This window comes from Hyla sarda, chromosome 3, assembly GCF_029499605.1.
Source record: "Hyla sarda isolate aHylSar1 chromosome 3, aHylSar1.hap1, whole genome shotgun sequence".
NCBI lineage: Eukaryota > Metazoa > Chordata > Amphibia > Anura > Hylidae > Hyla > Hyla sarda.
Window position 1 is genome coordinate 311,110,384 of NC_079191.1, and position 12,321 is coordinate 311,122,704.

The window sequence follows — 12,321 nt, forward strand, 5'->3', positions numbered from 1 at the left end:
GAATTCATTCCAATGTTACTTTAAGATGTACAACATACCTGAATATTACAGACCAGTATTCCCTAATGTCAGTGGCCTCTTTTAACAGTATATTTAATATGAAAATGAGCTCTTTGGTTCACTAGAGTGTAACGTTATCTCTAGAAAAGCCACTATCCCTGCCCAGACTCCTCTCATCAACTCCTTCTCAATTTTAGTTCGGACAGACAAAGCAGTGTTCCTAGAGATACAGTTATGTCCCCAGTGCACCAAAGAGCTCATTTGCGTCTTCAATTTAAACAAAAAAAAATTTGGACAAGCACATAGCACATCAAGATATTAAAGATAATGTTCATTACACAATAACGACCTATATTCAGCAAAGCGGTTTAATTTCTTCAAAACTGCTGATGTACTCCCATTAAAGGATCTGCTACTAATGTCATGGTGCCAGATATCACAGGACACATTCAGAGATCTTGAGTAAAGAGGAACCTATTTAACCTGATGGATTAGAGCTTTTTTTGCATCACAGAGACATATATTATGAAGGTGTTTTTATAGTTATGTCTGATCAGTGTAAACCTAAACAGGTTACTCCGTGCACCATTGTGCCAGTGTTCAGTCTATGCTTTCTACACCAGCTCATGGCAATTTAGTTTACCTTCATGTGCATATTGGGGGGGGGGGGGGGGGAATTATTATTATGTTTTTTCAATTTTACATTTCTATTTATTGTTTTAAGGCTAGATTCACATCACGATTTGTAGCTCCGAGACAAAGATACGTCAGGAAAGTAAAAGAAAAAATAACATGTCAACGTATCAAACAGGCATAGGCCTTATTGATTTCAATGGCTTGAATATAGTCAACTAATGACTATACTTGGAAGTTTTGGCTCGGACTTAGAAGCATGGTTTGCAGCACTTTTCCATCCGAACCAAAACTTGTATATGCTCGGAAAATTACCGGAATATAGGCATTGTAGAATCTAGACTACGTTTAGTTCATTGAAATCAATAGGAACCCATGCCTGTCTGAGCATGAATATATATATATATATATATATATATATATATATATATATCAGCATGTAATTAGGACAGTTTCCTAGTCTTACCTAACACATTAATTGTAAAAATGTATGCAACTAAAAATCTATTCCATGTATTTGAATGGAGTTGATTCTGCAGTTTGAGCATGGATTTTGCAAACCCCATTGGTATGAATGGGGAAGTTGTAGAATTTGTACAATATACTGCATGTACCGTGCATGTTGAACAAATGTATAGGGAGTGGAAATACCAGCACATGGTTCTTTCCCATCTTGTAAAGTAGTGACAAATGGCTTCGATATGCCATAACTTTCTTTTTTGGAAGAAATCCTGAGAACAAAGGGGCCACAGCACAGGTGCCATGAATTAAAATACAGTCTAACAAATTGAATAAAATAGGGTTTGGTTAAAACTAAATCTGGTGTTTTCTACAAAATATTATTTGCTGTAAAGTTGTTTACTTCAAATTAATAACGCTTACTAGACCTTTATTTATTTAGAATCAGATTAAGTAAATATGTGTCTTATGTATCATCACAAAATACATTATTAAATTGAAGTATGTTCTTTCTCCAGTTTAGATGGTGTTTGTTTCCTGGAAGACAAAAGGGAAATATTTAAATGAGAATCAGCATCAACATGGTGTGAGATATGACTAGATGATGTAAGTCTGGAACATCCTGTTTTTTTATTGATGTCATGAATTATAACAATAATGCAAATCATGTTTATATCTATATCATCTATATTACAGTGATTGCTCAGGTGGAAAGTTCTGTGCCGTTTTGTTATTCTGACACAGTAGGGGACATTCAAAACCCTGTATAATTTACAGTAATTTTCATACCTTTTTTTCTTTAACATTTTCATAACCCACTTGTATTGCTATGAAAATATGTGAGGTTTCAGTTTCATACATCTTTTTTCCAATTCATGCCACTTTTTTCATTTCATGATAAAATAAAAAATTTAGGTGCCAATTTAAAATCCAGAAAAATTCAAGCAGGAAAATGCAAATCCCACATAATGAAGTTGCAAGATGGTTCTAGAATCCACCAAAGAAGATTAATCTAAAACATAATCCAAATCCAAAAATGATGTGACAATGTACCTACTAATAAGAGCCAAAAAAGTAAAAAGATTTTTACACACCAAAGATTTTCACACACTAAAAAAGATATACTTAAAGAGGTATATGTGTTTTATTTGCAGTGATGTTGCGATACTTACACATACCACAATATTGCAAAATTGCTGTAACGGTTGTGCAAAACTATAGGGATTATGCAGATTTTGATCATATGCCATAAAAAAGAAAGTCAAAAACACGTGGCACTTTGCCCCGCAAAACAAAACAAGCCTCTAGTTCAAAGTAAGCCACACCAGATGGCTTCCATAGATCTAATTTTAAAATAAATAAATAGTTTCTAAATACTTGCTGTATAAAAGTATTTTGCAATGTAGAGTTTAAAATGCAATATATAACATTGTAAAAATTTAAATATATATAAAAAAAATAAAATAAAGTGTTTCATATTTTCACACCATTACAAAGGTAGTGTAAACTTCCTGTGCTGGAATTTTCATGTAAACATCAGTACAGGCCTTTGAAAAGTACATAGTATAAACTTAAAAAAAAATGTAAACTCCAGTTTAAAGTTTCACTTCAAATAGTTGGCACAAAATGTGGTAAAAAGTGCACAAAAATCACACTTAGTTTTGAATATGTCTCCCAGTATGCTTGATTAACTTGTAAACTAAAGGGGTACCCCAATGGAAAAAAATGTTTTCAAATCAACCTGTGCCAGAAAGTTTAACAGATTTGTAAATAACTTCTATTTAAAAATCTTAATCCTTTCAGTACTTATCAGCTGTTATATACTACCAGGGGCATTGCTAGGTCTCCAAAAGATCAGGGGCTAGAGCCCACAGCGCAACCCCGCCCCTAACCACACCCCAACCTCGCCCCTATCTCTACCCCAACACCGCCCCTAACTCTATCCCAACACCGTCCCTAACCACACGCCCCAAAACATACACCCCTAACCACACCCAGCCTCCTTCTTTAACCCCTACAGGACCCATGACGTAACGGTACGTCCCGACACCCTGGGTCTTAAGGACCAGGGACGTACATTTACGTCATGGGCAGATTTAGTCCCCGCCGTGCGCCGGGCGGGGATCGGAGCGGGATGCCTGCTGAAATCATTCAGCAGGCATCCCGTGCAAATGCCCAGGGGGGTCATCAGACCCCCCCATGTCAGCGATCGCGGCAAATCGCAAGTGAATTCCGGGTCATTACGGGTCTATAGTGACCCGGTGACCCGGAATGTAAGGGGGATCGCGGTTGTCTAAGACACCCGCGATCCCCCTGAAGCGATAGGAGTGAGGTGGCAGGGTTGCCACCCCTCCTATGCCTGCTATTGGTGGTCTAGATGCGACCACCAATAGCAGATCGGGGGCGGGGGGGTTTACTTTCGTTTTCCCCGTCCTGCCCTCCCACAATAGGCGGGGCAGGACGGGGGAAACGACGGGGACCGGCGCCGAAGATCCACTTACCGATCCGGGCGGGCGTCGGAGGCTGCGGGCGACGGAGATCGGCGGGCGGCGATGACGTGCGGCTGGATCCGACGGAAGCCGGTGAGTTGCCTAGCAACATCTGGAGGGTACAGTTTGAGACCATTATACAGTGGTCTCTAACTGTAGCCCTCCAGATGTTGCAAAACTACAACTCCCAGCATGCCCAGACAGCTGTTTGGGCATGCTGGAATATGTCGTTTTGCAACAGCTGGAGAGCTACAGTTTGAGACCACTATATAGTGGTCCCTAAACTGTAGCCCTCCAGATCTTGCAAAATTACAATTCCTAGCATGCTCAAACAACTGTTTGCTGTCAGGGCATGCTGGGAATTGTAGTTTTGCAACAGCTGGAGGACCACAGTTTGGAGATCACTTTGCAGTGTTCTCTAAAACTGTAGCCCTCCAGATGCAAAACTGCAAATCCCAGCATGTCCAAACAGCAATCAGCTGTCTCGGCATGCTGGGAGTTGTAGTTGCGTACCTCCAGCTATTGCATAACTACATCTCCATCGATCAGTACATGCTGGGAGTTGTAGTTTTGCAACAGCTGGAGGCACACTGGTTAGAAAATACTGAGTAAGGTAACAGAACCTAACTGAAGGTTTTCCAACCAGTGTGCCTCCAGCTGTTGCAAAAGTACAACTCCCAGCATGCACGGTCTGTCAGTACATGCTGGGAGTTGTAGTTTTGAAACAGCTGGAGGTTTGCCCCCCCCATGTGAACGTACAGGGTACATTCACACGGGCAGGCTTACAGTAAGTTTCCTGCTTCAAGTTTGGGCCGCAGCTCAAACTTCTAGCGAGAAACTCACCGTAACACGCCAGTGCGAATGTACCCTAAAAACACTACACTACAATAACACATAATAAAGGGTAAAACAATACATATACACCCCCTTACACTTTCCCCCCAATAAAAATTAAAAACGTATTGTATGGCAGTGTTTCCAAAACGGAGCCTCCAGCTGTTGCAAAACAACAACTCCCAGCATTTCCGGACAGCCACTGACTGTCCAGGCATGCTGGGAATTTAGCAACAGCTGGAGGCACCCTGTTTGGGAATCACTGGTGTACAATACCCCTATGTCCACCCCTATGCAATCCCTAATTTAGTCCTCAAATGCGCATGGCGCTCTCTCACTTCGGAGCCCTGTCGTATTTCAAGGAAACAGTTTAGGGACACATATGGGGTATCGCCGTACTCGGGAGAAATTGCACTACAAATTTTGGGGGGCTTTTTCTCCTTTTACCCCTTATGAAAAGGAAAAGTTGGGGCGACACCAGCTTGTTAGTGTAAAAAAATAAAAAAATTTACACTAGCATGCCGGTGTTGCCCTTTACTTTTTATTTTCACAAGTGTTAAAAGGAAAAAAAGACCCCCAAAATTTGTAACGCAATTTCTCCTGAGTACGGAAATACCCCATATGTGGGCGTAAAATGCTCTGCGGGCACACAACAAGGCTCAGGATTGAGAGCGCACCATGTACATTTGAGGTCTAAATTGGTGATTTGCACAGGGGTGGCTGATTTTACAGCGGTTCTGACATAAACCCCCCCCAAAAAAATACCCACATGTGACCCCATTTTGGAAACCACACCCCTCACGGAATGTAATAAGGGGTACAGTGAGCATTTACACCCCACAGGTGTCTGACAGATTTTTGGAACAGTGGTCCGTGAAAATGAAAAATTTTATTTTTCATTTGCACAGCCCACTGTTCCAAAGATCTGTCAAACGCCAGTGGGGTGTAAATACTCACTGCACCCCTTATTAAATTCTGTGAGGGGTGTAGTTTCCAAAATAGGGTCACATGTGGGGGGTTCCACTGTTCTGGCACCACGGGGGGCTTTGTAAACGCACATGGCCCCTGACTTCCATTCCAAACTATTTTTTTCTCAAAAGCTCAATGGCGCTCCTTCTCTTCTGAGCATTGTAGTGCGCCAGCAGAGCACTTGACGTCCACACATGGGGTATTTCCATACTCAGAAGAGATGGGGTTACAAATTTTGGGGGGTCTTTTCTGCTATTAACCATTGCAAAAATGTGAAATTTGGGGGGAAACACACATTTTAGTGAAATTTTTTTATTTATTTTTTACACATGCAAAAGTCGTGAAATCCCTGTGGGGTATTAAGGCTCACTTTATTCCTTGTTACATTCCTCAAGGGGTCTAGTTTCCAAAATGGTATGCCATGTGTTTTTTTTTTTTTGCTGTTCTGGCAACATAGGGGCTTCCTAAATGCGACATGCCCCCCGAGCATAATTTGCTCTCAAAAAGCCAAATATGACTCCTTCTCTTCTGAGCATTGTAGTTCACCCGTAGTGCACTTCAGGTCAACTTATGGGGTACCTCCATACTCAGAAGAGATGGGGTTACAAATTTAGGGGGGTCTTTTCTGCTATTAACCCTTGCAAAAATGTGAAATTTGGGGGGAAACACACATTTTAGTGAAAAAAAAACAATTTTTTTTTTACATGTGCAAAAGTCGTGAAACACCTGTGGGGTATTTAGGCTCACTTTATTCCTTGTTACGTTCCTCAAGGGGTCTAGTTTCCAAAATGGTATGGCATGTGTTTTTTTTTTTTGCTGTTCTGGCACCATAGGGGCTTCCTAAATGCAACATGCCCCCCAAAAACCATTTCAGAAAAACGTACACTCCAAAATCCCCTTGTCACTCCTTCCCTTCTGAGCCCTCTACTGCGCCCGCCGAACAATTTACATAGACATATGAGGTATGTGCTTACTCTAGAGAAATTGGGCTACAAATATCAGTATACATTTTCTCCTTTTACCCCTTGTAAAAATAAAAAAATTGGGTCTACAAGAACATGCGAGTGTAAAAAATGAAGATTGTGAATTTTCTCCTTCACTTTGCTGCTATTCCTGTGAAACACCTAAAGGGTTAAAACACTGACTGAATGTCATTTTGAATACTTTGGGGGGTGCAGTTTTTATAATGGGATCATTTGTGGGGTATTTCTAATATGAAGACCCTTCAAATCCACTTCAAACCTGAACTGGTCCCTGAAAAATAGTGAGTTTGAAAATTTTGTGAAAAATTGGAAAATTGCTGCTGAACTTTGAAGCCCTCTGGTGTCTTCCAAAAGTAAAAACTTGTCAATTTTATGATGCAAACATAAAGAACACATATTGTATATGTGAATCAAAAAATTTATGATTTGGAATATCCATTTTCCTTACAAGCAGAGAGCTTCAAAGTTAGAAAAATTCTAATTTTTCTAATTTTTCATCAAATTTTGGGATTTTTCACCAAGAAAGGATGCAAGTTACCATAAAATTTTACCACTATGTTAAAGTAGAATATGTCACGAAAAAACAATCTCGGAATCAGAATGATTACTAAAAGCATTCCAGAGTTATTAATGTTTAAAGTGACAGTGGTCAGATGTGCAAAAAACGCTCTGGTCCTGAGGTGTAAAATGGCCTGGTCCTTAAGGGGTTAATATTCTTCCACTACTGTACACAACACACAGCACATATGCAACAACAATTCCCCCCCCCCTCCCTGTATCACCAAGTTATCCCATATCCTGTGGATAGGGGATCATGTTAAATTTTAGGAAAACCTAAAGAGCAAAAGCAATAATGTTGTCAGTCTGTCACCTGAGTTTAGGACAACCTCCTATACTGCCAGACTGACAACAACCACCATAAGTACCACCAGCTGTTGTAAAGCTACAACTCTCATCATGTCTGGAGAGCCTTAGGCATTATGGGAGTTGTAGTTTTTTTAACAGCTGTAGAGCCACAGGTTGAAGTACAGTGTCAAATACATCGATGTGGTCTGAAATGGCAGGTGATCCTCAACCCCAAGCGCAGTTGTGCACTTACGCTGGGGTGGAGGTCCTGCATTTGTGGACCACAATTTAGGTTAACTTCTGTGGTAGATGTAAAAAATGACATAAACTAATTCTCAAAACTGATGTCAAATTGAGACATTAGCCAGTATATCTGTTAGGATTCGGCAGGCTGGATGTGGATCCTCTGTGTCAGCGAGGGATTGGCGTGGACCGTGTCGGTGGACCGGTTCTAGTTTGCTACTGGTATTCACCAGAGCCCGCCGCAAAGCGGGATGGTCTTGCTGCGGCGGTAGCAACCAGGTCGTATCCACCGGCAACGGCTCAACCTCGCTGACTGCTGAGAAGGCGTGGGACAGAAGGACTAGACAAGGTCAGACGTAGCAGAAGATCGGGGCAGGCGGCAAGGTTCGTAGTCAATGGCGATAGCAAGAGGTCAGGAACACTGGTAAGGCAAACACTATAAATGCTTTCTCTGGCACAAGGCAACAAGATCCGGCAAAGCAGTGAAGGGGAAGTGAGGTTATATGAGCATGCAGCAGGTGGAGGCTAATTAGACTGATTGGGCCAGGCACCAATCATTGGTGCACTGGCCCTTTAAATCTTAGAGAGCTGGCGCGCGCCCTAAGGAGTGTGACAGCTGGGGACCGGGACAGTTGAGTGACTTGGGATGCGATTCGCGAGTGGGCGCGTCCCGCTGTGCGAATCGCATCCCCGCCGGCAGTGTCAGTGCAGCGCTCCCGGTCAGCGGGTCTGACCGGGGCGCTGCAGAGAGAGGAATGCCGCGAGCGCTCCGGGGAGGAGCAGGGACCCGGAGCGCTCGACGTAACAGTACCCCCCCTTAGGTCTCCCCCTCTTTTTTTCCGGTTGTCGCTCCACAAGGGACGAGGACATTGGGAGTGATTGTAGAGTCTCCTTCTGGAGGCAGAGAAGTCCTGGGTATACACATCAACGGCAGGCAGTTCAGAAGGAGTGGGAATGGGGAGGGGGGCAGAGGGTGAAGCTTGGCACGGGGCAGAGTGTTACCAGGACGGGGGCTATGAGGAGGGGACACTGAGGTTTGACTGACGGGACTGGGAGCAGACGTGAGGCATTTTTTGTGGCAAGAAGCACCCCAGCTCTTGATCTCCCCGGTGGTCCAGTCAAGGGTAGGAGAGTGGCGTTGGAGCCATGGCAGACCGAGGAGGACTTCAGATGTGCAGTTGGGCAAAACAAAAAATTCTATTTTTTCGTGATGCCGTCCAATGCTCATGAGCAGGGGTTCTGATCGGTAACGCACAGTGCAGTCCAACTTTACTCCGTTGACCGAGGAAATGTAGAGCGGCTTGACAAGACGGGTCACAGGGATGTTGAACTTATTAACAAAAGAGGCCAAAATGAAATTTCCCGCAGAACCAGAGTCCAAGAAGGCCATAGCTGAGAAGGAAGAGTTGGCAGAAGGAGAAATCCGCACGGCACAGTGAGACATGGAGAAGCAGACTTCATACCAAGAGACGCCACACCCACGTGAGCTGGGTGCGTGCGTTTCCCAGACGTGGAGGACGAATAGGGCAATCCACCAAGAAATGTTCGGTACTAGCGCAGTACAGACATAAATTTTTATCTCTACGGCGAGTCCTCTCTTCATGGGTCAAGCGAGACCGATCCACTTGCATAGCCTCCTCGGCGGGAGGCACAGGGGTGGATTGCAAAGGATACTGTGAGAGAGGTGCCCAGAGATCAAGGTCTTTTTCCTGGCAGAGCTCCTGGTGTCTTTCAGAAAAACGCATGTCAATGCGGGTGGCCAAATGGATAAGTTCATGTAGGTTGGCAGGAATTTCTCGTGCGGCCAGCACATCCTTGATGTTACTGGATAGGCCTTTTTTAAAGGTCGCGCAGAGGGCCTCGTTGTTCCAAGATAATTCAGAGGCGAGGGTACGAAATTGGATGGCGTATTCTCCTACAGAAGAATTTCCCTGGACCAGGTTCAGCAAGGCAGTTTCGGCAGAAGAAGCTCGGGCTGGTTCCTCGAAGACACTACGAACCTCAGTGAAGAAGGACTGTACAGTGGCAGTGACAGGATCATTGCGGTCCCAGAGCGGTGTGGCCCATGACAGGGCCTTCCCAGACAGGAGACTAACCACGAAAGCCACCTTCGACCGTTCTGTAGGAAATTGGTCCAACAACATCTCCAAATGTAGGGAACATTGTGACAGGAAACCACGGCAAAGTCTAGAGTCCCCATCAAATTTGTCCGGCAGGGACAAGCGGAGGCCAGGAGCGGGCACTCGCTGCGGAGGAGGTGCAGGAGCTGGCGGAGGAGATGGTTGCTGCTGTAGCTGTGGAAGAAGTTGCTGTAGCATGGCGGTCAACTGCAACAGCTGCTGTCCTTGTTGGGCGAACTGTTGTCCAAGTTGCTCTATCTGTTGAGACTGCTGGGCGACCACCGTGGTAAGGTCAGCGACAACTGGCAGCGGGACCTCAGCGGGATCCATGGCCAGATCTACTGTTAGGATTCGGCAGGCTGGATGTGGATCCTCTGTGTCAGCGAGGGATTGGCGTGGACCGTGTCGGTGGACCGGTTCTAGGTTGCTACTGGTATTCACCAGAGCCCGCCGCAAAGCGGGATGGTCTTGCTGCGGCGGTAGCAACCAGGGCATATCCACCGGCAACGGCTCAACCTCGCTGACTGCTGAGAAGGCGTGGGACAGAAGGACTAGACAGAGGCAAGGTCAGATGTAGCAGAAGGTCGGGGCAGGCGGCAAGGTTCGTAGTCAATGGCGATAGCAAGAGGTCAGGAACACTGGTAAGGTAAACACTATAAACGCTTTCTCTGGCACAAGGCAACAAGATCCGGCAAAGCAGTGAAGGGGAAGTGAGGTTATATGAGCAGGGAGCAGGTGGAGGCTAATTAGACTGATTGGGCCAGGCACCAATCATTGGTGCACTGGCCCTTTAAATCTTAGAGAGCTGGCACGCGCGCGCCCTAAGGAGCGGAGCCGCGCGCGCCAGGATGTGACAGCCGGGGACCGGGACAGGTGAGTGACTTGGGATGCGATTCGCGAGCGGGCGCGTCCCGCTATGCGAATCGCATCCCCGCCGGCAGTGTCAGTGCAGCGCTCCCAGTCAGCGGGTCTGACCGGGGCGCTGCAGAGAGAGGAACGCCACGAGTGCTCCGGGGAGGAGCAGGGATCCGGAGCGCTCGGCATAACAATATCCTTATATGAAGGACACACCTGAGCCCGCACACCAACGCCAAGGTTTCTCAAGTGGTATGGGAGCTAACTTAACCTACCTGTGCAAAACCAGGAACAAAATTACAGCAGCATTAGGTCCGACTTGTAGACTGCTCCCCGGTTAACTCCAGTGTGACTAAGCACACATACAATGCGAGGGGGGAGAGACAGGCTACAAGCCCCACCCTGGTTGGCTAATATAGTGCCGGCCTCACAGGTGAAACCTTAATGCTACCCAGTATGATATAGTACAGTGAAGTACAGTGTCACCCATTAAAACTGCAGAATTTACAAGTGACTTTACAATTTACAGTAATGGGACAGTCAGGAGAATACACAATGATATGAGTGACCTGAGTGACATCTTCTCTGTGGTCTTTCCTTTTCTTCTTCATCTTGTCCAGGCACCAGGTCTTCTTCCACCTCCATCTTCTCTGCAGAGTCTGAGGCCCGCACATCATTGGTTCCTTCATTTGTTAGCAGATACTCATCCTCTGTATAAAGACAATAAGCATTATAACCCTGCCAGAAACTTTGTCGCCTGAATATAACCCTGTCAGAAATCATGCCCCCTAAATATAACCCTACCAGAAACTGTGCCCCCTACCATACACTGTACCTGTAATAATACTGCCACACAATGTTTATTCTCAGTTCAGCTGGATCCCACACTTTCACTGTCCTCCTTCACACCCCTCAGTCTCTCTCCTCCAGACTCCTCCACCCTCCTCCTTCAGACTCCTCTGTCCTTCTTCTCCAGACCCCTCAGTCTTTCTCCCAGCCACTCTGTCCTCCTCCAGGCTCCTCTGTGCTCCTCCAGACCCCTAAGTCTTGCTTTAGGCTCTTCATCCCAAACATCCCCCTACCACCACCCACCAAAAAGTCTCCCCTTTTCCTGTCACATTTCTCCTCCACCCTGTCACATTTCTCCCCCCTCCCTGCCACCCCCCCCCCCCTCTCTTTCACATTTCTCCACTTCCCTGTTACATCCCCCCCTCCCTTTCACATTACTCCCCCATCCTGTCACATCTCCCCCTCCCATTCACATTACTCCCCCTCCCTGTCACATTACTCCCCCTTCCTGTCACATTTTTTCCCCTCCCTGTCACATTACTCCCCCTTCCTGTCACATTTCTCCCTGTCACATTATCCCCCCCCCCTCCCTGTCACATTACTCCCCCCTCCATGTCACATCCCCCCCTCCCTGTCACATTTCTCCTCCCCATTCCCCATCTCCCCCCCCTCCCTGTCACATCTCTCCCATTATTGTCGTGCCAGCGCATGGGGGAAACATAAAAGGAGCTCTCGTTCTCCTCTGTGGTGTCTCAGTATCTTCTTTCTGCTCCCGACAAGTGCTGGTTTCAGGAACTTTCCTGCTTAGCCAATCACTGGCCTGACACATGACAACGCTGCGGCCACTGATTGACTGAACAGGAAAGGTCCGGAAACCAGCAAGTGTCAGGGGCAGAGAGAAAATACCGAGACCCCACAGAGGAGAACAGGAGCTGCAGTAGACCTACAAGGACCAGGGCTAGGTGAGCATAGGTTTCCCCCGCACCCCTATTATTACTTAGGACAGTGTTTCCCAACCAAGGTGCCCCCAGCATTTGCAAAGTCTTGCAACAGCTAGAGGCACCCTGGTTTGGAAACATTGATTTAGCATTTTAATTTTGG

General features: G+C 45.8%; 1 protein-coding gene across 1 annotated transcript in view; it reads left to right on the plus strand.

The window, feature by feature from the left end:
* The first annotated feature begins 1,608 nt into the window (after window positions 1–1,608).
* LOC130362487 (uncharacterized) overlaps window positions 1,609–12,321 on the plus strand; it is a 46,657-nt gene continuing 35,944 nt past the window's right edge. The window contains exon 1 of the mRNA XM_056567045.1: window positions 1,609–1,698. The gene's annotated coding sequence lies outside the window, so the exon portion shown is untranslated. The remainder of the gene's footprint in view (window positions 1,699–12,321) is intronic.